This window comes from Octopus bimaculoides, chromosome 10 (assembly GCF_046866305.1).
Source record: "Octopus bimaculoides isolate indiv1 chromosome 10, ASM4686630v1, whole genome shotgun sequence".
Taxonomy (NCBI): Eukaryota; Metazoa; Mollusca; class Cephalopoda; order Octopoda; family Octopodidae; genus Octopus; species Octopus bimaculoides.
This window is the reverse complement of record NC_142937.1, coordinates 26,901,788-26,913,357: the sequence shown is the minus strand read 5'-3', so window position 1 is coordinate 26,913,357 and position 11,570 is coordinate 26,901,788. Positions and strand designations below refer to the sequence as shown.

Genomic DNA, 11,570 nt, shown 5'->3' with positions numbered 1-11,570 from the left:
CTTTTTTTTTATTTTGCCGAGTCACAAAGCTTCGAGGACATAAACACAACATCAGTTGTCAAGCGGCGGATGTGGATAAACACAAAGCATACACACACACACACACACACACACACACACACACACACACACACACACACGTACACACATATTCACCACACGCGCGCGCGCATAGACACGCCTTTGGAACATCGACCGATGGTGTTTTCCTCCAAGCAAGATCAGACAGGAAACTGTTGAATCTATGTCGATTGAGGGAGAAAACCAAAGCTTGCAAATTACTTGTCAGGGACATGCTATGAGCAGATGATGAAACACTAGCGATATAGTCGGTAAAGCATCTGCGACGCCCCAGGAAAAGTCTCACAAGAGCCTCTCAAAACTTTGGCTTAACCATCAGTATGAAGAAGACAGAAGGTGTTTGGTTAATGTCTTGTGTCCTTGCTTAAGGTCATCATTTACAACTGTGAACCAGAGACAGATCACGAATTCACATAGCTCAGTTTCACCATTACGGACAAACTTTACGAGATTGGATGTCGAAACTGTGGTGACATTCGGTCGACAACTGATGAGAGGCTCAGCTTGTCTATGTCGTCCGAAGTGTCCGTTTTGTGTTTTCTTTCTTCTCTCTTTTTTTTTGTAAATTCCTTTGTCCTCCCCCATGTCATATTTTCATTGTTTCAACACTAACTTGGCTGAAAATGAGTGACTGGGCGAACAGTAAGATTAATGGTACCCACCGAGGTTGCATTAAACAGAACTTGCGTTCCAGGTACACTGAGATTAAGGCGTGCTTCCTTATATATATATATATATATATATATATATATATATATATGTATGCATGTATGTATGTATGTATGTGTGTGTGTGAGAGAGAGAGAGTGTGTGTGTGCGTGTGTGTGTGTGTGTGTGTGTGTGTGTGTGCGTGCGCGTGCGCGTGATGGAACAGCACTAAGTACTAATATGTATAAATACAAACGTGTTACCAGTTCAAATATGCCTAAAGCATATTCGAACCCGTAAGAAAGTCATTCACTGTATTTTGTGATGGAGAAAATTTTTCACTGTCGACAAATTATTGCAAACACTCCAAGTCAGTTCACAGCGCTCCCTAACCAGACTGTGGGACGCATTTCGGAATACTTACCTTCTCTTCAGCAGCAGAGACCGGAAAGGCAGACGCTGCGAACAGACATGGGTGACAAATCTCTCTTATGATATTTCCGTCATCGCTCAATGACTGGTTACGCTATTCAGTTTATACATATATATATACTAAAAGGATGTGTTATAATACTATTCCACAGCTATACCAACAATCCAACGTACCTCCATCATCAGCTGCCCCATGGATATCATTATACAGGGTGATTCAAAAGTCACCCTACAGAGGAACAATTTATCTTTTTATAAGAAACAGTTTATAAGAACAGTTTTTTTTATTTAACAGGCTCTATATGGTTACCATTGTTTTGAATACACATTGCAATACGTTTACCCCACTCATTGTGAACTCGTAATAACACATCTGGTGATACGTGTGCAAAGGAGTTGGTGATGTGTTCCTTCAAATGATTTAAGTCTTTTATCTTTCCGCGATACACCATGCCTTTCAAATGCCCCCCAAGATAGAAATCAAGAGGGGGTCAGATCAGAGGATCTAGGGGATCTTACAAACTGTCTCTTATAGAAAAATAAATTTCTCCTCTGTATGGAGACTTTTGAATCACCCTGTATATATAATTAAAGGCATAGAAAAAAATTCGTTTTTCTCTGCTCTTAATTATAATTGTGCTTATGATTTCACCTTAATAGGTCTATATTTTTATATGCTGGTCACTGATAAAATTTTTAACAGTTTAATCCTTATATTATATTATATATATATATATATATATATATATATATATATATATATATATATATATATATCGCAGATCGGGATGGGAAGGATGACCTCCCTTTGCAAATATAGACAGGACACAGATGTGTGTCAATAGCCAGCTGGAGGAGATGTTCTCCTGGGGCTAAAAGCAACAGTAACATCCACCCTTAGGGGTCAGCCACATTTAAGTGGCAAATATACTTCACCTTGTCGTGCAGTTACTGTTAATACCTCGTTCAGAGATTTAATATTGCTTATATATATATATATATATATATATATATATATATATATATATATTATATTATATTATATTATATTATATATATATACACTGGCATTGCAAGCAAAGTTGGTGCTGAAACAATTGTTGTAACGAACCATTAAAGATGTGTTAATGGATTTATTTTTTATTATATTATTTGGATAATAGTTTACTCTTCGATGCACCAACAAAATAGTTTTACCGTCGCGAAACCAGGATTTTCTACACTTGAAGAATTTCGGTATTGGTCTGGAATCCGTCAGTGCTGATAGCCCGGAATTCGGGTTGAGTGCTTCTCTGGAATTACCCTACCTTTATACGCTACCAGAACTTAAGATTATATATATATACATGCGTGTGTGTGTGTGTGTGTGTGTGTGTGTGTGTAGGCGCAGGTGTGGCTACGTGGTAAGACACTTGCTTCCAAACCACATGGTTCTGGGTTCTGTCCCATTGCGTAGTATCTTGGTCAAGAGTCTTCTATTGTTGCCTAGGGCCGACCAAAGCTTTGTGAGTGGATTTGATAGACAGAAATTGAAAGGAGCCCGTTGTGTATGCGTGCGTGTGTGTGTGTGTGTGTGTGTGTGTGTGTGTATGTGTGTGTGTGTATCTACGTGTGCGTGTCTTTGTGTTTGAGTTTGTAACCCCACCGTCGTTTGGTAACCAATGTTGGTGTGTTTATGTCCCCCGTAATCCAGCGGTTCGGCAAAAGAGACCGATAGAATAAGTATCAGGCTTACAAAGATTAAGTCCTGGGGCCCATTTCTTCGACTAAAAACCCCTTAAGGTGGTGCTCCAGCATGGCCGCAGTCAAATGACTGAAACAAGTAAAAGAATAAAAGAATAAGAGAATAATATATATGTGTGTATGTATATGTAGGAGTGGCTGTGTGGTAAGTAGCTTGCATACGAACCACATAGTTCCGGGTTCAGTCCCACCGTGTGGCACCTTGGGCAAGTGTCTTCTACTATAGCCTCGAGCCGACCAAAGCCTTGTGAGTGGATTTGGTAGACGGAAACTGAAAGAAGCCCGTCGTATATATGTATGTGTGTGTATATGTTTGTGTGTCTGTGTTTGTCCCCCTAGCATTGCTTGACAACCGATGCTGGTGTGTTTATGTCCCCGTCACCGTGCGGTTCGGCAAAAGAGACCGATAGAATAAGTACTAGGCTTACAAAGAATAAGTCCCGGGGTCGATTTGCTCCAGCATGGCCGCAATCAAATGACTGAAACAAGTAAAAGAATAAAGAATAAAAGAATTATTATTAAGATAGTAGGGGTGGTTAGAGGGACCTTTGGCTGCTGTTACCGGTGGTGGTGGTCGTCGTGGGACGGTTTGACAGTCGTGATGGTGAAGGTGATGGTATGATATCGGTGGCGGGGGGGACCGTGGCGGTGAGGGGGGAGGCGTTTGAAAGAATCTTTCACCTTTGACCATGACTTGTTAACTCACACTTAAAAACGATGACGTCACAGCCACTGCCGTCACTACTACTACCACCATCATCATCAACATCATCGTCGTTGTCGTCGTCATCACTATCTTCCCCTCTGTCACCACCGCCATCTTTACCACCACCACCACCATCTTCACTTTACAGTAATATTGCTATTATCATCATCGTCGTAAGCAGCAGTAACAGCATCATAATCATCATCAACCACCACCATCACCACCGTTATCCTTTTTCCGCGTCACCGTTATTGTTACCACCCCCTGCCCTCATCAGCATCACGACCTGGACCTCACCTCAGCGCCTACACACATGCACACGCACACACACATTCACGTCCCCCAGAAACACACACACGCACAAACACACACGCACATACACACACACACACGCACATACACATACCCAGAAACACGTACACACCATCGCACATACACATTCACACACACATATACGCACGAAGACGCACACACACACGTACACGCACATACACATCCCCGGTAACACACATACACACACACACATACACACGCACAAACACACATTCACATACCCAGAAACACACACACGCACCAAGACACACACGCACACGCACGCACACACAGGGACACACACACACACACAGACACACACACAGAACGCCGACTTCGTTGGCTTCAGTACTCCCACCGCCATCGCCTTCACCCACTTACAGCTTTCCCCCCTCCCTCCTATTTGTCTTCGTTCTCTGACTTAAATGGGGGGAGGGGCCACGTTTCCACCACCATCATCATCATAAGCATCAATGTCACCACCATGCGCGTTCACTTCATGACCACCACCACCACCACCACCACCACCACTACCACCACCACCACCACCACCACCTCTATCGCCTGCCCCGTCAACATCGCCACCGTATTCAATTGGAGCACCACCACCATCACCACCACCCTAAGAATGACATCCATCATCATCATCATCATCATCAACAACTGTTACACTGTATCGTCGTTGTGGCGGTGTTGGTGGAGGTGGTGATTTCCCTCCTACTCATTCCCTCATCTTTCTTCTTTCTTCTCCTCCTCTCTCAGTTCTACTTAGCTCCTCCTCTCAGCTGACTCCCACCGCCACCACAACCACCACTACTTCTACAGCTGTTATTACACCACCGCCACCGCCACTGTCATCAGTTGGTATCTCCATCGCCTACCCTCACACACCACCCTTGTCACCACCATCACCACCATCGTCATAATTACTCTAACCGTAACCATCATCACTACTAAAATCACCATCGTAAGCACAAAGAGGCGCGAAGTACCCACCACCACCACCACTACTATGACAACTTCCCCCCCAAATCACTGTCACCGCCCCGCTATCGCTGCTAACAACTCTATGACTTCTTTCCCTACCACCACACTGTGACTATCACCACCATCACTCCTCCTACCATCATAATCTCTATTACTACCTCTACTTCCACTATCACCACAACCACGACCACTATAGTCATCACGTATGTGTAGAGAGAAAGAGAGAGAGGGTGAGTGACAGAGAGAAGATGGAAAATATGAGAGAGAGAAAAAGAGAGTTATACAATTGTACATATATACTATATATATATACGATATATATATATATATACATAGGCGCAGGAGTGGTTGTGTGGTAAGTAGCTTGCTTACCAATCACATGGTTCCGGGTTCAGTCCCACTACGTGGCACCTTGGGCAAGTGTCTTCTACTATAGCCTCGGGCCGACAAAAGTCTTGTGAGTGGATTTGGTAGACGGAAACTGAAAGAAGCCTGTCGTATGTATATATATATGTGTGTGTGTTTGTGTGTCTGTGTTTGTCCCCCCTCCCCTAGCATTGCCTGACAACCGATGCTGGTGTGTTTACGTCCCCGTAACTTAGCGGTTCGGCAAAAGAGACCGATAGAATAAGTACTAGGCTTACAAAGAATAAGTCCTGGGGTCGATATATATACACACAATATATCCATGTAGATATGTACAATACATGTGTATATATGTGTGTGTATTTGTGTTCATGTGCCTAAATATGTGTATAAATATATGAATGTATACACATATGTATATACATGTGTATACAGATGTGTGTGTGTATATACATATATATATATATATATATACATATATATATATAATAACATGGTAATGCCGTGTGTGTGAGAGAGAAAGTACCATTAGTACCTCTACTACCACCGGCACCCTACTATTACAACTACTACGACCTCCCCCTCCCCTTAAAAATCACTTTACTCAACAACGAACCGACTGCTAAACTCTATAGCAAACACTATTAACAACAAACAGCTCCAGCTTCCCCCCTTTCTTCTCCTCCCCCTCCTCCTGCATCCCACCCCCACCTTACATTCATCTCTCTTTCTCTTTCGATCTCTCTCTTAGCTTCTCCTCCCTCTCCCTCGTTTTTCTACTCCTATTTCTCCATCACTTTCTTTCTTTCTTTCTTTCTTTCTTGCTCACCCTCTCGTTCTTTTACCCCTTCAGTTCATCCTTAATCTCTCTCTCTCTTTCTCCCTTGTTCTCATCGCTCTATATTTCTCCAAATCATTTCTCAATTTCTCACTCTCACTCACACAAACTTTACATCGTCTTCTCCACCCTCCCTCTCTTTCACTCTCTTACCTTTTCCCTTTCAATTCATATATCACCCTTTCCCATTCTCCTCCTCTCTTTCTTCCCCACCATTCCTTCTCCCTCATTTTCCCTATCTCTTCCCTTTCTCTCTTACTCTCTTGCAATCCATGTTATTCTTTCATTCAATCCTTCTTTCTTTCTTACGTCTTTCCTTCTTTCTTTCTACTTTCTTTTTCCTCTTTCTTTTCCCAAAACCGATTTTAAACCCTCCCCCTCTCTTTCTCTCTCTCTCTCCTTACATAATTTCTTTTCTCTACCCTTCCTCCCACCACGTCCCCAGTCTTATATATCAGTATATCTAACACTACTCCCTATTAATTTTTAACCTTTCTCTCCCTTCTTATTCCCATGTATTTCTCTTCGCTCCTTTCTCTCACCCTCGCTTCTTTTCTTTCCCTCTCTTCTTTGGTCTCTCTCTCTCTCTTTCTCTTCTCTTCTCTCTTTCTCTTCCCCCTCTCTCTCTAATACTCTCTTCCTTTCCATAAGTTTCACTATTGAATCTGTCTTTCTATCGTTGTCGTTTTCCCTTCTCTCTCTTTCTTTCTTTCTTTCTTTCTTTATTTCTTTCTTTCTAGATAGATAGATAGATAAATATTCGTTACCTCCACCCACCCCATACAATTTCTCACTTATTTTACCTTCCTCCCCCTCCAACGGTCGCTCTTTTACAACTTTCCATATTTCTATCGTCTGCTAATTCTTCCTCCACTTCCTCCTCCCAATCTTCTTTCCATTCCCCCTCTCTCATTGACTGTATCTCTCTGCTCTCTGTACTTTTCCAATTTCTCTCTATGTATCTCTGTATCTCTCTCTCCCTTATCCCCAGTTAATCCCATTCCCTCTCTATATTTTACTCTTCCTCTCTCTCTCTCTCTGTATCTTTCTCTTTCTCTCTCCCTCTCATATATATATATATATGTCTGCGTGTGTGTATGTGTGTTAATGCATTTGTGAGCGTGTTTCTGTGTGTATGTACGTGTGTATGTATATTTTTGGCTTTCTAACTTCCTCCGCCCCTCTTTATAGCTTTCTTTCTCCCCTTTCTTAACTTCGCCTTCACCCCATGCACTCCCTCCCTCTCTCTTTCCCGCTCTCTATCCATTCTTCCGACGATCTTCTCACCTTTCTCTTCTCCTTTCTCTCTATCCCGCTTTCCACACAGACACGCACGAACACACAGACACATATACACACACACACGAACACATATATGAGACAGAGAGAGAGAGAGAAAAAAAAAGTGTGTATAAAAGCGTGTGTATGTGTATATGTGTGTGTATGTGTATATGTGTATATGTGTGTGTGTATGTGGTACTCCAGCATGGCCGCAGCTCTCAGGCAGGAGCTAGAGAAAGATTAAAGGTAAAAGAGCATATACACACATATACACAACTACACATACTCACCTATATATATATATATATATATATATATATATATATATATATATATATATATATATATATATATACACACGTCTAATATTTTCCACTTGTGTCTCTATTTTTTTAAAACCCTCCCATCCTCTCTCAATAGCTTTTACTCCTTTCAAATCACTCCCCCTCCACCATTAACACATCTCTTTCTTTTTTTCCCTCCCTTTTCCTCCTTAACTCTCATATTCTCTCTCTCTCTCACTTCTCTCCCTCCGTCTTTTACTCTTTGTCTACTTCCCTCCCTCCCCTTCTGCCTTTACTCTCATACTCTCTCTCTCTCTCTCACTTCTTTTAAATTCTTTCCCTCGCTCTTTTACTCTGTCTGTCTATAACCTTCCCCACCACCACCACCACCTTTTTCCCTTTTATTCTTTTACTCTATCACTTCTTTCAACTTCTGCCCCCCACTCGCTCTTTTATTCTTTATCTATCACTTTCCCTCCCCTTCCCCCCTTAACTCTCATACTCTCTGTCTGTCTGTCTGTCTGTCTCTCTCTCTCTCTCTCTCTTCTCTTTGGCTCTGACAATTCTGGCACCTGTTCTAGCCACAGATCCTTGGTTTTATCACAATAATAACCTCGACTGCTTCTATAACGGATAACCGTCGTGTTGCTGCTGCTGCTGCTGCTTTTGCATTTTTTTTTTTAGTTTTATTTCGCTTCTTGGGTTTTCTATTAAAAAAAAATACTATATTACCAACTTGGGCTCATTACTAAAAATATACATATATATACATATTATATATACATACACATTCATAGCCTATATATATATATACACACACATATATATATATACATATATATATATATATATATACATACAGACACACATACATACATACATACACTATATATATTATTTATATATATTTATGTTATATATACATATATGTGCTTGTTTGTATAAATATATATGCATTGAATATATATGAAATAAATAATATATACACATACATATCTGTATATCATATATATATATATATATACATACATACTCACATGTATATATAATGGAACTGTTTTAACCATCAACTTTAAACAACAGGTAAGGAACAGTTCATTGTTGTCTTTAATTTTTCTTGTTTATACATACAAATATATACACCCACTACATAAGTGTATATGTATATATATATATATATATATATATATATATATATATATATACATACATGTGATTTTTTTCTAAACCAATTTGAATAATTCCAATTGTTTATTTTCTTATTTTTCTTCTGCGCTGTTTTACATCAGTTTTTCGTAATAATTTCATTTTATCTTATTAATGTTTTCACGCTAAAAAAAAAAAAGATGTAATTAAAGGAGGGACGGTTCCTTGGGGCAGGACCCTAAAACAATAATAATAACAATGGGGCCTTTTCCTCCCACCCCCTTAGAACTTTACCTCAATTGCTCCATCATAATTTTCACCCTGTGTTGTTTTGGTTCAGTGAACGAGGATACACAGCTTTGCAGCTAATTCGAACCCGGTACTTCACCGACTTTAACCGGTTTCCTATATTTATATTTTCCTTTCGTCTTTTTTCTCTATTTATTCTTTAATGGACAGTTTCATTTTTTTGACATACACACACACACACACACACACACACCATCTGCAAGGCCCAGGGCGAAATACATAGAGTGGGGTGGGGTCCGAAAACCCTGCAATAAACATTTGGAAGATATTTACATCGTGGAAAAAAAAAGTGATTGGAACAACAATAATAAAATGATGATGATGACGACGATGATGATGATGACGACGATGATGATGATTTCTGCTATAGGCACAAGGCCTGCAATTTGGCGGGGAGTGAGGGAATCGCTTATGTCGCCTCCCCACTTTTTTGGCCGGTGTGCTAACGATTCTGCCAGCTCAATAATAATAAAATAATAATGATAATAATGAAACAAGGCCAGTGTTTTTGAGTGGGGGAGGGGTAGTCGATTATATCGACTTCCAGTTACTTTATTTTTTTCGAACCGTGAATGGCTGAAAAGCAAAGTTGACCTCGTCGGGATTCGAACTCAGAACGAAGAGAGATGGAAGAAATGCCGCGAAGCATTTCAGCCGACGCGCCAAATTCTTTGCCGGCATTTCTTCCGGTTCTTTTTATTATTATTATTATTATTTTATTTTCTGAGATGATGGTTTCTTAAATAGGCATGTTGCCTGAAGTTTGGGTGGGGTGGATGGTAACAGCTAATTAAATCGCCCCCGCCCCCCGATTATATAAGCATGGGTATAGAGATGTAGATGTAGGGGAGGGGTAAGTCTAAATTGACCCCTTTAATAACAATCCTTTCTACTAAAGGCACAAGGCCTTAAGTTTTGTGTGTAGGGGACTAATCGAATAATAATAATAATAATCCTATATTCCTCTCACATATGAAAAAAGGATCACAAACTCCTTATTTTTTCTTGTATAGAATAAAAGCGATATATATATATATATATATATATATATATAGAGAGAGAGAGAGAGAGAGAGAGAGAGAGAGAGAGATGAGCCTTACAAAAACAAAATAACACTGTTTCTACTAATTCTTTTTTTCTTAATTAATGACTCAAGACAGAAATATGGGGTCGGGGTGGGAGTTCATTGAACTGTTTCAAATCAATTATATTGATTTTCATTTCTCTTTCGTTTCGATTTTGAAAATATTTTATCGTGTCTCGGTGAAATGAGGGGGGGGGGGGGAAATAATCAAGTCATCCTCAGCTGGATTCGAACTCAGAACGTAAATGAATGAACAAAACAAGAGCAAAAAGAAAAAAAAATGAACTACGTCAGTTTGTCTGGTTTTACTGAATAAAAGATTTAATTTTCGCCGCGAGGGTTTCTCTGTTGACAAACCCTACGTCTTATTTAGTATAAAATTAAGACGAAAACATACATGTTTAATAAATTTATATACACATTATCGATGTATATATAAAGTTGCTATATATACATACATGTATATATATATATATATATATATATATATATATATATATATATATATATATATATATATATATCAACTACACTGGTACCTTACTTTAAAGGGTACCCATTTTTCCCGAACTGAATGGCATGACCCTTTGAGATTTTAAAATATTCCACCCAGCTGTTTGTCATAACTAGCCATTGGTACTTTATAAAGAGTACCCCGTTTCTTTAAACGTACAGGCATAAACTGCCGACCCTTAATAACGTCATCCACCCAGCAGTTTGTCCCAGGTACCGCTAATAGTGTCGTCCACTCAGTTGTTTGTCCTAAGTAATCACTGGTACCTTACATCAAATTGTACCCCGTTTATTCGAACTCGCTAGCATAAATAAACCCTCAGCCCCCAATAACGTCGTCCACCGAGCAGTTTATTCCTAGGTACCACCCCGTTAACGAACAGAGACAAGCTCTGTTGTTAACCGGGTGGGTAGCTATACATAATTGTCGTTTTGTTTGGTAGGGTGTAGAATAAGTGATGGAGTAGGTCCCTGTACTTGTCCTGTACGCTACCCGACACGTGCCTGTCTCAAGCCCTCCCTTACCGGCGTCACATACCCCTTTCTGCACAACATTTCAATTAATTCGTTAAACATTGTGTTTATTTTTTTGTATGTGTGTTTATAACGGGTAAGCGTTATGTTAGTGGCCCTTTTGTTAAAACTGTCTCCCTCTCTTATAGTCCTTTCTGTTTTTCTTCATTCGTCATATGCGGACATGTGTATATATAACTGTGTGTATATGTACCTGTATAAAGAGATTGGTTCATGGCTTTGTGGTTAGGGTATTGCAGTCACGATCCCGAGATCGTGTTTTCGATACCCAGACCGGGCGGTGCGTTGTGGTCTTGAAGAAAAAAG

General features: G+C 40.0%; 1 protein-coding gene across 1 annotated transcript in view; it reads left to right on the top strand.

The window, feature by feature from the left end:
• Positions 1-8,152: 8,152 nt before the first annotated feature.
• Positions 8,153-11,570, top strand: part of LOC106877481 (heparan sulfate glucosamine 3-O-sulfotransferase 5) — a 470,569-nt gene continuing 467,151 nt past the window's right edge. Inside the window, exon 1 of the mRNA XM_052971096.2 lies at positions 8,153-8,761. The gene's annotated coding sequence lies outside the window, so the exon portion shown is untranslated. The remainder of the gene's footprint in view (positions 8,762-11,570) is intronic.